At 43.2% G+C, this 14573-nt stretch overlaps 1 protein-coding gene across 1 annotated transcript in view; it reads left to right on the plus strand.

Annotated features, from left to right (window-relative positions):
• cfap299 (cilia and flagella associated protein 299) overlaps nt 1–14573 on the plus strand; it is a 161768-nt gene that overhangs the window by 64716 nt on the left and 82479 nt on the right.

A 14573-nucleotide genomic window follows, 5' to 3' on the forward strand; every position in this document is an offset into this window, starting at 1 on the left:
ATAATTTTAGGCTGAAATATCCCTTTAATATCTAAAATCACAGAACAGGCAGAATAATGTCAGTTTTGGTCTGTTAGCCAAACTACAAATGGCATGATGTCTTTTCTGCTAACTGGATGACTGGAAGAACCCTTACTTAATGGTTTCCTGTCGCCAGCCTCTCTAATGAACAGCTGCAAGGGCTTCTGACAGTCTTCTCAAATATGTGCTAGAAGATTTTTAGAGGAGATGAAACGGGATACAGTTAATCTAATTTCAAAATTTTCTGGGCTTTGTTCCTCTGCTTGATGCATTCACCAAAAAGACACTGACACAAGTGTAGTGTTTTTCATCTGGATTCACATTCTAGAAGATATACACTGGCGGCCAAAAGTTTGGAATAATGTACAGAGTTTGCTGTTTTGGAAGGAAATTGGTACTTTAATTCACCAAAGTAGCATTGAACTGATCACAAAGTATAGTCAGGACATTACTAATGTAAAAAACATCATCACTATTTGAAAAAAACTCATATTTGATCAAATCTATACAGGCCCCATATCCAGCAGCCATCACTCCAACACCTCATCCTTGAGTAATCATGCTAAATTGCTAATTTAGTACTAGAAAATCACTTGCTATTACATTAAACACTGCTGAAAGCTATTTGGTTCATTAAATGAAGCTTAACATGGTCTTGGTGTTTGGTTTTGAGTACACAGTATGCAACAGACTGGCATGTCTTAAGGTCAATATTAGACCACAAAATTGCCAAAAAAAAAAAAAGATACAGCTTTCTCTTGAAACTTGTTAAGTTTATGCAATGCTTGAAATTGCCAAAATGCTGAAGATTTCATACAAAAGGTGTACACTACAGTCTTCAAAAGCAAAGGATAACTGGCTCTAACAAGGATAGAAAGAGATGAGGATGTTCAGATGTACAACTAAATAAGAGGGTATTTTTGGTTCATTAAATGAAGCTTAACATGGTCTTGGTGTTTGGTTTTGAGTACACAGTATGCAACAGACTGGCATGTCTTAAGGTCAATATTAGACCACAAAATTGCCAAAAAAAAAAAAAGATACAGCTTTCTCTTGAAACTTGTTAAGTTTATGCAATGCTTGAAATTGCCAAAATGCTGAAGATTTCATACAAAAGGTGTACACTACAGTCTTCAAAAGCAAAGGATAACTGGCTCTAACAAGGATAGAAAGAGATGAGGATGTTCAGATGTACAACTAAATAAGAGGGTATGTACATCAGAGTCTCTAGTTTGAAAAATAGACGCCTCACATGTCCTCAGCTGACAGCTTCATTGAATTCTACCTGCTCAACCCCAGTTTCATGTAAAAAAGTAAAGAGAAGACTCAGGGGTGCAGGCCTTATGGAAACATTGCAAAGAAAAAGCCACTTTTGAAACAGAAAAACAAAACGAAAAGGTTAGAGTGGTCAAAGAAACACAGACATTGGACAACAGTTAATTGGAAACGTTTCGGTTACTGTTGTAACCTCCGTTCCCTAAAGGAGGGAACAAGATGTTGTGTCATTGTAGTGACACTAGGGGTCGCACTTGGGAGCCCCAAACACCTCTGATCTTTGAGAAAATGCCAATGGGATTTGGTGAGTGGAATTTGCATGCCACTCCCCTGGACATTACAGGTATGAAAGGAGCTGGCTTGCAACCACTCATTCAGATTTTGTGCTAAGGAGCCGAGACAGGGTCCTGGATATTTCAGCGTGTAGTACAGCATTGTGGCAAGAGGGACACAACGTCTTGTTCCCTCCATCAGGGAACGGAGGTTACAACAGTAACCGAGACATTCTCTATCTGTCACTCACACGACGTTGTGTCGATGTGCCACTACTAGCTGGACCTTGTTACGTGGATTGCCGGTGCAGGTACAAGCAAGCACGTCTGCACGTAGCATCCCCCAATGCCCCAAGAATGTTGCATAGTTCCTCACACCCTGGGTGACACCTGAGATGTATCTTCTATGAGAACTGGCCGCATCAGCTACAGCCTTTTCTCTTTTCTCACTTTTTTCTCCCCACAGAGTGAAAATGTCAACCGTACTCCTGTTCTTCCAAAATCCACACTTCAATTTAGGCAGCATTGACTCAGTGATGTTACTGATGAGTCTCTGATGCAACACCCTAGACAGGACCTTACAGCAACAGAAAGAAGTGATATGTCCCTACTATTGCCGCAAATGGCCTTGTCACCCCTGTTCTTATAAATGACTACAATGTTTGCAACTCTGCATTGTTATAGGATGTTCTCATCAGTCCAGGCCTTGGTAATGCACTGGTAGAGGGTGCGCATACACATGTACCCTCCTTCCTTTAGTAGCTCAGCAGGTATATTATCTGCACCAGGGGACTTGTTGTTCTTAAGGGAACGGACAGCTGATAGAAACTCCTGGAAGGTTGGTGTTAGACTGAGGTCATGGATGGAAGGATGTACAGGCATTTCGTCCAGGATGGTGGAGTCTTCATCAGAGTCCTGATTAAGCAGGGTGTCAAAGTGTTCAGCCCACCTCAGCAGGATACTATCCTGATCCTTCAGAAGCTTTAGACCATCTGCTGTCTTCAGAGATGTGACGCAGCGATTTCTTGGGCCGTATATGGTTTTGACAGCATTATAAAAATTATGCATGTCATTTTTATCAGCAAAGGACTGGATTTCATGTGCCTTTTCAGTCCACCACTTATTCTGGTTGGCCCGTGTTGTTTTTTTTTACTTTTCTCTGAGCTTCCTGCCAATGCTGCCTGGTGCTGGTGGATGTAGGGTAATCTTAATCTTTATGCATGTCCTTAAGCAAGTTATGGATGGTGTCTGAGTTATCGTCAAGCCAGTCTTGGTGGTTCCTGCTCTTATGGCCGATGGATTGGGCTGCTGCATTGTAGAACTCAGAGCTGATATAGGTCCACTGTTGTTCCATGTTGTTTTCTGGGTTCCAGCTTACTTTGTTTCTCAGCTAAGAGGTGTCAGAACTCACTTCTGGCTTCTTTGCTTCAAGTGGTTGCAATTTAGCTTCTTTTTGTTAAGCTTTTGCAACCACAGAGGGGGATGCACTTTCATAAGGAGCTTGGCCACAATCATACGGTGGTCAGTCCAGCACTCTGCACCCCTCATGGCACAGGTGATGTGAATGTCTTTGATGTCACTACGCCTCACAATGATGAAGTCAATCATGTGCCAATGTTTAGAGCGAGGGTGCATCCACAAAGTCTTATACTTGGCCAGCTGCTGTAAGATGGTGTTGGTTATGGTAAGGTTATGCTCAGAACAAAGATTAAGTAGTCTCATGCCATTTGCATTCACACACACACACACACACACATACACACACTCACACACCTACCTTCCTCTCATGTGTTATAGGCTTATTTTGGTTACCATATCTAATCATGTCACTGTTTATTTTGTAGATGTAAGTCAGAAGTTTATTGACAGCATTGTATTGATTATTAATTGATATTACTGCATCAATAAACTTTGTTATATTTTAAGAGAAGTGTTTTGATGTTCTCCGGACGTCGATTTTCCTAAAAGAACAATCTAATATTGAGACTGTTATACTGTCTGGTTATTAGTCCCTGATTCCAGGGTGGTGCTCCAGCAATGTTAATCCTTATTTATATTCTATTGACTTTGATAATTGTTAATTAGTTTTGATGATTTTGAATTCAATAGGATCAATAAACTAGTGTTAATTCTAATACATTTTCCTCTTTTATCTTTGATAATAATTAATATCCTATTTAATTTGATAATTGATGGTTATCTTTGGTGATGTTGATTTAAAGGATTAAAAAGCTAACATTGATTCTAATCAATGTTCTATTGATTTTAATAATTTATAATTATCTTTGATAATTATTAATTATTGCTAATAACCAAACCCGCTCCTGAATGTAGTGCACTACAAGGGAGACGCTGATCTACCTACAGGAAAACCGTACCGTAGAAAATACATCACAAGGGGTTACCACAGGTAACCAGCCCATGTGGAGCACCTTCCCCAGTAAGGGCATCTTAGCACACGGACTGGGCCCTCTGCCAAATTTGCTAGCCACAGGACTAGGGAGGAAGGACATGCAGGGTCCACGTCTCGTGAACTTGCATGGGGGGAAAGCGTACGTCTTCCCCTCCTGGAGGGGAAAGGCACTGTTCACAAGCTGTACACCCAGCCAGCTGCCACTCATACTTACCTGTTGGCACCTAACAACACACAGGACAAAACTGGCTCAACCCGGAGATTATAAAACCTTGCAAAGGTATTGGGTGTAGCCACTAGAGAGGCGCCATTGGCTAGTGGACAAAAGGATGCCACACTCCTCGTGGAGTGTGCTCGGTATCCCAAAGGGGCAGGCACGCCCTGGACCTGGTATGCCAACGCAATGGCATCCACGATCCAGTGGGCAAAAATTCTGCGTACGATCCAAGTAGATGCGCAAAGCACGCACTGGACACAGCAATGATAAGGATGGGTCTGCATCTTCCTGGGGAAGCACTTGCAGGCTCACCACTTGATCCCTATAAGGGGTCATGGGAACCTTGGGCACATAGCCCCGTCAGGGTCTCAAGACCACGTGAGAGTACTCCGGACCAAAATCCAGGCAGGTGTTGCTGACAGAGAACGCATGCAGGTCCCCAACCCTCTTGATGGACGTGAGCACAGTCAGGAGGGCAGCCTTCAATGAGACCGCCTTTAGCTCAACTGACTCTAGGGACTCAAACGGGGCTCTCTACAGGACCAGGAGGACCATGGAGAGATCCCACAAGGGAAAGAGGTGCGGCCTAGGAGGATTCAGCCTCCTGGCATCTCTCAGGAACCTGATGATCAGGTTGTGCTTCACCGGGGATTTACTGTCCACTGCATCATGGTGCGTCACTATAGCGGCCACATACAACCTCAAGGTGGAGGGGGACAGCCACCCCTCAAGCCTCTCCAGCAGGAAGGAAAGCACTGACCCAACTGCATCTCTGGGGGTCTTCGCTTCGGGAAGTACACCCATCAGCTGTCTCCTCAAAAAACACCATTACGAGCAGTAGCAAGCCACCTTCCCCTGGACATCTGATGAGTTACACCATGAAGCGCACATATACACAGTTGTCATTCACTCTGCTGTGCATAATGGCACCAAAATAACAAAACATAATAAAAAAGTATCATGAGCCGCGTTATGTTCACCATGCGTGTTTGTGATGACATAAGATGAATGCAAATGGACCGGGGTTTGATAGTACTTTTTTGTACACACTTCACATTGCATAGGTTTTTATTGAGCTTTAAGTGAGGAGGAGAAGGAGTGAGATGAAGAGACTTTAGAAGGGAGGTGTTAGCAGCACAGTTTGTTGCATCTCGGATGTTGCTGTTACATATGCAAGAGAGAGTTCAGATGTTAATTCTCATGAGAGCCTTTTGTTTTCTCGAGGAGTAGCCCAGACTCACTGGCATCCATCTTACACCTAACTAAAGCAGCCTAATTGTGAGTTGATGGATAAATTAGGAGAATGCCTGGCTAAATAGATGAGTCTATAGTCTAGACATAAACTGAGTGAGTGTGTCTGCATCTCGAACGATGTTAGGGAGACCATTCTATAGTATAGGAGCCAAATATGAAAAGGATCAACCTCCTTTTGTGGATTTAAATATTCTAGTAACTATTAACAGGCCAGAATTGTGCAATCATAATGAACGTGATGGAAAATAGCGTCACTTAAGTACTGCAGAGCTAGACCATTCAAAGCTTTGTTTGTAGTTAACAGAATTTTAAAATGAATATGAAATTTAACAGGTAGCCAATGTAGAGATGATAAAATGGAGCTAATATGATCATATTTCTTGGTTCTCGTCAGCACTCTGGCTGCTGCATTTTGAACCAATTGAAGTTTATTTATTGATCTTGCTGGACATCCTTCCAGTAATGCATTACAACAATCTAGTCTTGAGGTCATGAACGCATTAATTCGTTTTTCAGCATCAGCAACAGAGAGCATGTGTCGTAATTTGATTTTCAAAGTACAGATTGGTATTAAATATAACACCTAAGTTCTTCGCTGTTGAAAATTATGTAACAGTACATCCATCGAGAGTCAAATTATATTTTAGCGGCTTATTTTTAGAGGTTTTTGGTCCAATAATTATTACCTCTGTTTTGTCGGAATTGAGTAGAAGGACATTTCTGGCCTTCCAGTCTTTTATTTCATTGATACACTCCACTAATTTGGATAATTGAAGAAATATAAAGTTGGTATCGTCGGCATAACAGTGGAAAATGATTACACGATTCCTGATAAATCTCCCTAAAGGCCCTAAAGCCCTAAAACTGATCCCTGTGGCACTCCATATTTATTTTTGTTTGGTTTGATAATTCCTCATTTACATAGACAATGTGGAAGCGGTCTGCTAAATAGGACCTAAACCATGCTAATGCAACTCCACAAATGCCAACATAATTCTCTAGCCTATTCAAGAGAATATCGTGATCTATCTTGTCGAATGCAGCACTAAGATCTAAAAGCACTAGAAGTGAAATGCAGCCGCGATCAGATGATAAGAGCAAGTCATTTGTAACACTGATAAGTGCAGTCTCTGTACTGTGATGAGGCCTAAATCCTGACTGAAATTGTTCATATATACTATTTCTCTGTAGAAATGAACATATTTTGGAGGATACTAACTTTTCTAGTATTTTCGAAATAAACGGGAGATTTTATATCGGTCTATAATCAGCCAGTTCTCCAGGATCAAGTTGTGGCTTCTTAATAAGCAGTTTGATAACTGCCATTTTAATGTTTTTTGGGACATGTCCTAAGGATAGTGAGGAGACAATCATTTTAAGAAGAGGTTCTGAGATTACAGGGAATACCTCTTTTAAGATGGTGTTGGATCTAACAAACTTGTTGTGGCTTTTGATGTTTCGATAAGTTTTGTTAGCTCTTCATGAACTATGACTGCAAAGGATTGATGTTACATGTGAGGAAAATTATGAGACACTGTTTTCTGAGGTGCTATGGCAGATGATTGCATAATTCAAATTTTATTTCTGATTATAAAATTTTTATTAGTAAAAAAATTAATGAAGTCATTGCTCTTGTGTTTCTGCAGAAGGGTCGTGATTTCCGCACGCAGGGATGTATGAACCCGGATGGGTGCCTGGAGAACTGAATCACAGTGCCGAGTCGGATGCTCCTGGCCAGCCAATGCGACGGGTTGTAGAGCACCAGCCATGCCTCGAACCTTGAAGCACTTACCTCCCTCTGCATACCCACCATGGGAACGGTCAGCAATCGGGGAGGAGGGAGACCATCACAACCACCTGGCTGTGGGTGTGAGTGTGCCACGGCCGGCTGCTTGAAGGAGGGAGACCTGCGTTCGTAGCACCCTGGCCACAAGTGTTTGTTGTCCGGCTGTCATGATAACAACGACCATATACACCGGCTGTGTGACCCATGGAGTGAGGAAACCGCCCTTTTTTGAAAATGTGGCTACCGCAGCCCCTTGGACATGCAGCGAAAACGAAACAAAAGTGATCACAGGATTCTCCTCCCGGCCCTCCACCAGGTGAAGGAGTGGTCTGGACACCAGCTCCAGGGTTCCAGCGGACCACTTCTTCGCTGGGTCGTCAGCTTCCTGCGGGGGGCTCAACGCTAGGGCCGAGCGGTCCTTCACTGCTGAGAACTGCTTGGCAAAGTCATCACTGGTGTCACCGAATAGGCCGATTTTGAGATTGGAGCATCAAGGAAGCGGACCTTGTCGGCATGTCCCCAAATCACTGGTAGAAGTGGCTGGAGTGGCTTTCCCCTGGAAGAAGGAAAGCCACATCCGCAACATTGCCATAGTCATGTTCTTGCAGTGAGAACGCGAACCATCCGTGAATGCTGCCTCAACGTGACTACGGTCCAGGTACGTGAGGCAGCGATCTTGCTGGACATCCTTCCAGTAATGCATTACAACAATCTAGTCTTGAGGTCATGAACGCATTAATTCGTTTTTCAGCATCAGCAACAGAGAGCATGTGTCGTAATTTGATTTTCAAAGTACAGATTGGTATTAAATATAACACCTAAGTTCTTCGCTGTTGAAAATTATGTAACAGTACATCCATCGAGAGTCAAATTATATTTTAGCGGCTTATTTTTAGAGGTTTTTGGTCCAATAATTATTACCTCTTGGCTGTCAGAGGCAGAGAGATAGCTACCGCATCCAGGAACTACATGAAGTGCCCAGGGGCGTACACTGCATCAATCGCTCAGAGGGGGAGAAAGCCATTGAAATGTGCCATACATCCAACAGCATACACTTCTCAATGAGGTGAATGGAACAGTAGTGGAACTCGCTGCTTGTGCCGAGTTGCTTGACACAACTCGGTAACAAGAAAAAATCTGAATGAGTGGTTGCGAGCCAGCTCCTTTTATAGGCGTATGTCCAGGGGAGTGGCCTGCAAATTCCACTTGCCAATTCCCACTGGCCTTTTCTCAAAGATCAGAGGTGTTTGGCGATCCCAAGTGCGACCCCAAGTTTCACTACATCAACACAATGTTGAGTGAGTGACAGATAGGGAAAGAGTGTTATGGATCTTAACCCCATTGAGCATTTGTGGGATCAGCTAGACTGTAAGGTGTGTGAGAAGTGCCCGACAAGACAGCCACATCTATGGCAAGTGCTACAGGAAGCGTGGGGTGAAATGTCACCTGTGTATCTGGACAAACTGACAGCTAGAATGCCAAATGTCTGCAAAGCTGACATTGCTGCACATGGAGGATGTTTTGATGAGAACTCTTTGAAGTAGTTTAAAAATCAAATTGTAAAAGTAATTTTTCACGTTATTAATGTCTTTACGATACATTGTGATCAGTTGAATGTCCCTTTGGTGAATAAAAGTACCAATTACTTTCAATAAGAGCAAAATCTGCACATTATTCCAAACTTTTGGCCACCAGTGTACATGACTGATAAGTCCTTCAAGATTTTACTAAAAGTATTTAGGGTCTTGGCTCAGTTCACAATACACATTTCTATTCCACTAATCATAAAGATTTGACTTGTCCCCATATTCTGCATAAAACATCACAAATGGTTATCCTAGGTTCACTGGATATGCTTCACTGATTTTAATGAAATGCAGCATCATGCAGTTTTACAGTTTATGGCTGTATTGCCGTGACAGCGTGATCTAATTCCTACAGCATTATTCAGAAGACTCCTTAAGTGTTTAGCAGCATTATGGAAGACTCATGCCATTTTCAAAAGTTATTTCTATAATTTCCGAAATGCTCCTTTTCACATTCAACAAAGAGCCTCTCCTTGCACCTGTTTATCAGCCATGGCAATGGAATTCTGTCTCATTCACTTTCTGACATTGCGATGTTGTTATTCCTGATACTCCTATCCACAGACATAATTTTTCTGCATGACACATGACATGTGCTCTCTTACTTGTAAGGAACCATTTAACCTCTTTGTGCTGAAGGGTTCTTGGCTCTTCTTTCCAAGGAATGTACACCTGCTCTATCAAGGCCTTCTTTTTCCTTTCCGTAAATTTATAGTGTGCTTGCAACAAATATGAGCTCAACATAAGCTGGACATTGATTCAGTGGTGAAGAATTCTGAACAATAAACATAATAGATGGCATGTGGAATTACTTGGGTGAGAATACTTGGCAGTATTAGTAGTGACTTATTTCACGTTGAGAATTTTGAGAGTACAAGCACTTTCTCATGCTATCACATCCCAGTCATTACATTTACATGCACTTTGAAAGTTTGATGTTAGTCAGACTTAAACAGTATTTCATCTTTTTAAAATGTCATGTTTCGTGTCAATGCTTTAGTCCGACTGAATTTGTAAAAGTCAGATCTATAAAAAATGTGATTGTATCTTGACTTCGTCCAGCATGTATACACGTTTATCAGACCGCAGTTGACCTCAGAGGTAACACATTACATAGATGAACATTCTTGGATACATGGACAGATGGAAAAAGTAATATAATTTTTTTTTTGAAGTTGCCAGAAAACTAGAAGAGTAGATCTGTGTATGTTGGAAGCACCTCAAACAGATCTATGGTAGGGTAAAGAAGATGACTGGAAAGAGCGGAAACAATTCAGTCATGTGCCCACTCATGAAGATTTTGGAGGAGCTTTACTTCCTTAGCTGACGTTCTTCCTTCAAATATTCAATTATGCATTGTATCATGTATATTTGGACAGACAGAAGAAGACTGTAGCTTGTCTACACAAAAACCTGCTGCAGCTTGAATATAACTGTGCATGTAAATATGCTGTGGACGTGTGGCTGAGGCTTTGCGTGAACTTCGGTCGTTGGTAATGGCTGACCATCCAACTGGGAAATGCAATCACACTCGAGCAGGCTTAGGAGCTCACAAAGCACATTCTTTGGAATCGTTTTTGTTTTATCAATACATAGTGGCCTGCTTGGATGTGTATTATTCCACCTGAGAAAATACTGCACACCATTTCTCCCACAAAGCACTCTCTCTCTCTCTCTCTCTCTCTCTCTCTCTCTCTCTCTCTCTCTCTCTCTCTCTCTCTCTCACTCATTCTGTAACCATATGTTAATGTCACTAAATCTTCTAAATCTATGCAATTTTAAAGAAACTAAAGTAATGTTCTTGAAATGCATCTTTGCTGAGTTCTTTCCTTAAAAGGTATTTTGAACTTTGTGTGATGACCTCACAATGAGATATTGGCATGGTACATGTAAAGAGTGATGAATTTAGTTTATTGTAAGACATCTGACATGCCAAATTCTTCCCAAATTTTATTTTGTTGTACTATATATGAGCAGGTGCACCAATGGATTGCAAGCTTCAACTATGCTTTGATAAAGAGTTGTTTCACCTGCCAGAAAGCTGAAGGGTATTAAATTAATGTATTAAACATAATATTTTTTCCAGTGGAACATGGAATTTCTGTACATTCAAATACACCAGGCAGAGGTCAGATGTGGATTTGTTCTTGCAGTCATCACATAAATCATATATTGGATAGCTATAGCCTTGAATGTAGTCACAAATAACAAATCATACTTACATTTAGGCACACGACTGTTTTGTTTTGTTTTTCCTGATTTATTTTGTACCTCTGGCAGGCTATTTAAATTTTGACTAATCTAACATGTCTAAAAAACGATCTGGTGCTACCAGGGGATAATAAGTAAATGATAAGTTCAATGTTTTTTAAAGATATATCATGTTGTGAGTAATTGATGTTTTGTCAGAGCAAAAATAGTGATTATGTTTGATTAAGTTGGCTGCCTTGTTAGTAAAATGTACACTTTGACACAACAATGTATTATGTTGTCATGATAAGTCTCAGTTCACATATTTGGTTTTGGGAAAGACACACTGACCATACCCCCAAAAGTTTTAATTAGACACTTTAGTGTCTACTGTAGTTGTTATTTCACAGTAGTATTTTCAAGTGTCATCAGCCATCTCCAAAATCTATGGATTTTTTATTATTAATTTGAGGGTTGTTCTATAATTCACTCACCTATCCTGTATTCCCCAGATTTAAAATTTCATCATTGTCTTCTTGAATTTCTCCTATCAACTTCCTACTTCCAGCCACCATCTGGCAATGTTGATATCAGCATGCATTCTTGCTCTCATATATCTTCACTCTGTGACAAACTCGAATCTGTTCGTCTTCTTCAGACAGTGGAAGACCTGCAATCTTGTGTAGGAGACTGGCAGGCATTCTAATGTAAACATATTCTGACTGCCTTCACTCTGTGGTGCTCACTCAACAAGAATGTGAGCACAAGGCTCTATAGGATCCCATTTCTTCAGCACCTTGCTCTCTGCCAAAGTACCTTTTGTTTGTTTGCTGTCTGTAAAGGTTTACTTTATTCAGCATGACTTGCAGTATGTAATGAGAATGATGTGGAAAAGAAAGAAAAGATAGAGAAAGTGACAGAGTAGTGTCCAAACAAATGGATATTTGTTGGTGAAGTGTTTTAGAATGATAGGCTGGACTGTGTTTATGCCATGCAGAAATAAATGTGTCATTATACTGATATGATTAAATAGTAGAGGTCAATGTAAATCAATATACAGTACTTCAGAGTATGGCCCTAGTTGATTTCTTTTGCAATACTTTATTGATATTCTCACAACAAATATCAATATTTTTAGATTCATATTTTAGCAAAAAGTCTAAGAGAGGGCAAAACATGATGTGGCTTTGAGGTCAACTTTGGTCAATGCATATTTATTTCTATTAGACCAATCTCAGAAGAAGAGATATATAAAAATATTATTTAGCAAAGCACTGCTCAGATGAATAAGAAATGTCCTGGTTACTTTCGTAACCTCCGTTCCCTGATGGGGAATGTCGATGTAGTGACACTAGGGGTCACTCTTGGGAGCCAGAGATGCCTCTGATCTTTGATAAAAGGCCAATGGGAATTAGCGAGTGGTGGTCGAACAGCCCTTTGGGGATGAGTCAAGTACTCAAAAGGATGGGGACAGGCTTGTCCTAGTCGTGCCTCTTTTCCCTCTTTTTTCTTTTTCTCCCCAGATAAAGAGAATTCGCTAACCTACCGGGACGCCAGTGTCGGGGGGTGTCACTCCCAAGGGGAAGACACCGCGGAGACCACACCCCGCAAAGAGAGGTGGAATTAATTAAGTGGAAATACGTCACATGGTCTTGCGAGTCTAATCGGAAGTATGTCATGTGAAGAAGTCCCATGGTAGGTCCTACCCAATGGGGAGGAAGCTCTACGAGCATGGAGACTGGGGCAGAGGGGTCTCTGCCCAAGGAAGATGCAATTTGCCAACCAGGAAACGTAAGGGGTTGCCTATGGGAAACAAGCCCAAATGGAGCACCTGTCCCAACATGGGGCTTAATTAGCACAAGTACTGTGCTGGCAGTGAGTTTCTCAGCAAACTCATCTGCCACAGGGCTAGGAGGAAATAAAACCTTGCTGGGAATCAGCAACGCACATCTTCAGCTCGAGGGAGGTGAAAGGTGCTAGGTGCAAGCAGTATACCTGGCCGGTCGGTCCGGACTTACCTGTTTGTTCCTGCTAAGAAACAGGACAAGACCGGCTCAACCCGGAGATTGTAGAATCTTGCGAAGGTGTTGGGTGTAGTCCAGCCCCATGCTCTGCAAATGTCAGCTAGAGAGGCACCACTGGTCAGAGCCCAGGAGGCCGCCATGCTCCTGGTGGAATGGGCTTGTAGCCCAGCAGGGGGTGGCACATGCTAGGCCAGGTAGGCAACAGCTATGGCATCGATGACCCAGTGGGCGATCCTCTGTTTGGAGACAGCACTTCCTTTTCGCTGTCCACCAAGGCGGACAAAGAGCTGCTCAGAGATCCTAAAGCTCTGCGTGCAATCCAAATAGATGTGCAAAGCATGCACCGGACACAACGCTAAGGGCCTCCTCTTGGGGCAGCGCTTGCAGGTTCACCACCTGGTCCCTGAAAGGGGTCGTGGGAACCTGGGCACATAGCCCGGTCGGGGTCTCAGGATTATGTGAGAGTAGCCTGGACCGAACTCCAGGCACATTTCGCTGACAGAGAACGCTGGTTCCCAACCCTCTTGATGGAGGTGAGCGCCATCAGGAGGGCAGTCTTCAAGGAGAGTGCCTTAAGCTCTATTGACACTAGGGACTCAAAGGGAGCCCCGAGCAGGCTTTGCAGGACTATAGAGAGGTCCCATGAGGGAACTAGGCGAGGTCTGGAGGGATTCAACCTCCTAGCACCTCTCAAGAACTTGATAATCAGGTCGTGCTTTCCTAAGGACTTGCCGTCCACTGTGTCGTGGTGCGCAGCTATGGCCGCTATTACACCTTCGAGGTGGAGGAGGACAGCCGTCCCTCCATCCTCTCCTGCAGAAAGGAAGCACTGAGCTGACTGCGTATCTTTGGGTGTCTTCATTTTTCGGGAAGAACACCACTTATCGAACAGACGCCGCTTCAAGGCATACGGGCGCCTCATAGATGGGGCCCTAGCCTGAGTGATGGTGTCTACCACGGTAGGTGGTAGGCCACTGAGGTCTTCCGTGTCCCGTCCAATGGCCAGACATGGAGGTTCCAGAGGTCTGGTCGTGGGTGCCAGGCGGTGCCCCATCCCTGAGAAAGAAGGTCCTTCCTCGGGGGGATTTGCCAGGGAGGGGCTGATGCGAGGAGCATGAGGTCCAAGAACCAAGTCTGTGTGGGCCAGTAGGGAGCCACTAGGGTGACCTGCTTCTCATCTGCCCTGACCTTGCACAGGGTCTGTGCAAGTATGCTCACTGGGGGGAACACACACTTGTGTAGTCCAGGTGGCCAGCTGTGTGCCAGCATGTCTATGCCGAAGGGGGCCTCGGTCAGGGCGTACCAGAGCGGGCAATGGTAGGATTCCAGGGAGGCGAACAGGTCTACCTCTGCCTGCCTGTATCGACTGTACCGACGAGTTGTGACATGCGAGGGGAGCGTAACCCGCCTTGGCTGTTGATATATGTGACCATCGGCGTGTTCGCCCAGGGCGAGCAGTATTGCCAGCAACTCGAGGCAGTTGATGTGCCAACGTAGCCATTGCATGTGGCGCCCCAGCCTGTCTTGGAGGGATC

The sequence above is a fragment of the Xyrauchen texanus genome, chromosome 4, assembly GCF_025860055.1.
Source record: "Xyrauchen texanus isolate HMW12.3.18 chromosome 4, RBS_HiC_50CHRs, whole genome shotgun sequence".
NCBI lineage: Eukaryota > Metazoa > Chordata > Actinopteri > Cypriniformes > Catostomidae > Xyrauchen > Xyrauchen texanus.